This window comes from Lepidochelys kempii, chromosome 10 (assembly GCF_965140285.1).
Source record: "Lepidochelys kempii isolate rLepKem1 chromosome 10, rLepKem1.hap1, whole genome shotgun sequence".
Taxonomy (NCBI): domain Eukaryota; kingdom Metazoa; phylum Chordata; order Testudines; family Cheloniidae; genus Lepidochelys; species Lepidochelys kempii.
The window spans coordinates 82088839-82092234 of record NC_136389.1 but is presented as its reverse complement, the minus strand read 5'-3'; the positions used below and the strand labels follow the sequence as shown (position 1 = coordinate 82092234).

Below are 3396 nucleotides of genomic sequence, written 5' to 3'. Positions count from 1 at the left end.
AGCATCAGATCTCCTTCATGCCTGCTCCCAGTGTGGTTACATACAGTGCATTGAATGGGTGTGTCTTGATGCTAATTTGGGTGGTCTTAACTCTGCACTTCTTTCTTACGTCTTATTCTTGCGATCAAGGAGAACTAACTTAGTAGCCACACAGCAGCTGTTCCATTGCTGCAAGGTCAAATTCCTCACTGCTCCTTGCACCTTCTCCATGCAGCACTCTGTGCTCAGGTCATCTAAAGTGCCAACTTCTCAGCTCGTTTAACGCCCCCTCCCTGCAAAACAATTCTTTGTAACTATCTGGACTTTCTGAGCAATGAACTAGAGCAGTGTCTATCAAACTTTTGTACTTGTAACCCCTTTCACACAGCAAACCTATGAGTGCGATCCCCCCCTTATAAATTAAACACACTTTTTTTTTTTTGTATTTAACACTATTATAAATCCTGGAGGCAAACTGGGCTTTGGGGGTGGAGGCTGACAGCTCACAGCCCCCCATGTAATAACCTGGTGACCCCCTGAGGGTCACAACCCCCAGTTTGAGAACCCCTGAACTAGATACTTACTAGTGCTCTTCAGATCAGATGTGTAGCTGGCAAGCTGGCCCCCAACAAAGCTCTGACACAATTGGACTTCTGTGAAAGCCTGTTGTAGCTCTGCAGACTTTGGGTATGAAAAACGATGATGGTGAAGAAGATCCTATTGACTTTCTTTTTACCCTCCTTGTAGGGTGCTGAGCTTCAGGTGCAACTGTAGCTTCCATACCGTCCTGCATGTCATCATGCCATCCATTCAAATACTGCTACTATTTGCCCCACATTTTGCTGCTACTTTTTAGCAATGTACAAATCTACATTTACTTCCATTTCTGAAACATAACACCAATTCTTCAGCCCAGGTGCACAATAATCCATGGGATTTTATGTTCTGCAAAAAAGTTTAAGTGAGATGCAACAAATCCCAGAAATACTTCTGTTTTCTTTCATATGTCCAGTCTTTATTCTAGATCCATGTGGGAATCTGAAGGGAGATTTCCAAGTATGCAAGAGATATTGAGATGTGACTGCTGCACAGATGTTGATTCAGTGGGTGAAAAGGATATGGGAAGAAGTAGGAAGTTCTCAGTGAGAGAGCAATGGAGACATCCTGCTTCCCCTAAAAGTCAAAAATGTGTTTGTTTTAAGCCATTTTTATACACTTTTACATTTGACAAGTCAGTATTCGTAAAGTACATAAAAGGAAAAAATGCTTTATTTCTGACTCACCAACCAACTATCCAGTATTGAAAGAAATTCCTGAGAAGCTGGTACGGTAGGTTTATAGAAACCCATTAACTTTTTTCTGATGACCATGATTAAGTTCCTGCCTTCATCAAGAAGTTCCATCTTCATGCTGATACACTGATTCATATTCCTGTTGATCTTCATGAGGAACAGTATGAAGTGGTTAAGATGGATGGATACATAGAATCATAGAAATGTAGGTCTGGAAGGGATCTTGAGAGGTCATCTAGTCTAATCCCCTGTGCTGAGGCAGGACCAAGTAAACCTTATTCTGCTGCTCTCGCTTTCCTTTCCTTAGAATCATGAAATCTATCCTTTCATGGTCACTTTCACCCAAATTGCCTTCCACCTTCAGATTTGCTACGAATTCCTGCCGGTTGGTCAGAATCCAGTCTAAAATAGCTCTTGCCCTGGTTATTTCCTCCCCTTTCTGAAATAAAAAGTTGTCCAAAATACATTCCAAGATCTTATTGGACATTTTGTACTTTGCTGCATTATTTTTCTAACAGTTGTCTGGATAGTTAAAATGCCCCATTACTACCAGGTCTTGTTTTTTGGATATTTCTATTATTTGTTCTAGAAGTGTCTCATCCACTTCTTCTTCCTGATCTCATGATCTATAGTAGCCCCCTACCATGATATCACCCCTATTTTTTTTCCCTTTTATCTTTCCCCAGGGATTTTCAACTGATATGCTTCTCACCTCCTTCTAGACCTCAAAACAAGTGTATATATTCTTGATATATAATGCAACATCTCCTGCCTTTTTCCATGCTGGTCCTTCCTACACAATATTCCAGTCATGAGATTTATCCCACCAAGTCTCTGTGATGCCAATTAAGTCATAATTTAGCTTGTGTACTAATATTTGCAGTCCCTCCTGTTTATTCCCCATACTTCTTACATTTATGTATAGGCCTGCTTGTTGTTAAAGGCTCCAAGTACCCTGAGGAATCCTACCAGGACCCAAGAATCTTTCTCCATTTTTAGTTATTGTAGAGCAAGTGAAAATAGTTGCCAACTGCTTGATATCCCATCTGGACAGGTTAATATTGAGCTGGCTGTAATCTGGAGCTGCAGGTTGTTTGAAGGTAATGGCTACAGACTTTGTTTTGTTGGGATTAATAACCAGACCGATGCAAGCTACTTTGCTGTTTACAACCAGCTCAATATTAACCTGTCCGAATGGGACATGGAGCAGCTGCCAGCTGTCAAATACTTGAGTAGCGTCAAAGACAATGCTGAACGATGCTTGAAAAATGTGGATGCTTGTATAGCAGCATCCATGGTTCAGGCCCTTCAGCGGCCTCTGTGGGTACCTCATGACATCAAGCTTTCTACGAACCTGCAGGTCTATAGAATGACAGTTACGCCAACTTTGTTGCACGGAAATGAAACGTGGGCGCATTGGAGGGCTGAAGATCACTGGACTGATGGTTCTAATTTTCATTGTCTCAGTCAGCTGCTCCATATAAAGTGCCAAGGCAAGATCAGAAATGAAGATATTCAAAGCCAAATCCAACAATCATCTCCATCAGGACTGGAACGGTTCCAGCAGCTTTGTTGGTATGGATAGATTATAAAAATGGAAGACCAATTAGTTCCAATGCATGCATGCCAATGAATGCTGCTACCCCTCCGGTGACCAGGTGGGTGCTAAACGCTTCGGTGGCATGACAAGGTTGCCAGTGATGGACAGAAACCTCAATATACAACCAGACAACCTTAAGCACCTTGCCAAAGATCTGTCCGGATGGTGATTGCCTTACAAGAAGGCCACATCCCTTTGGGATTTGCCAAGATGATGATGAAGTGCAAATGGCCTCAGTATTAATCAACCTGAAATCATTATACCGTATTGTTGCAATGACATCTTTTATTCACTAAAATAATCTACATGCCTATGATAGTTAGTGCCCACTACTTTTGGAGGTGTAGAAATATACCTGCTTATTGGTAGATGTGGTTGTGACAGGATCCCACAGGGTACAGCTTGAGATTGTGGGATCACTGTGCTCCGTTAACTCTCTCCATCCTGGGCTGTCTCTCACAATGCCTTGATAGTGACCAGCAGCAAACCCCTCCAGGCGCTGTGATCACTCAGCACAACTGTATG

At 42.1% G+C, this 3396-nt stretch overlaps 1 protein-coding gene across 7 annotated transcripts in view; it reads right to left on the bottom strand.

Annotated features, from left to right (window-relative positions):
• Window positions 1–3396, bottom strand: part of PAQR5 (progestin and adipoQ receptor family member 5) — a 32983-nt gene that overhangs the window by 7291 nt on the left and 22296 nt on the right. The gene's annotated exons all lie outside the window — the stretch shown is intronic.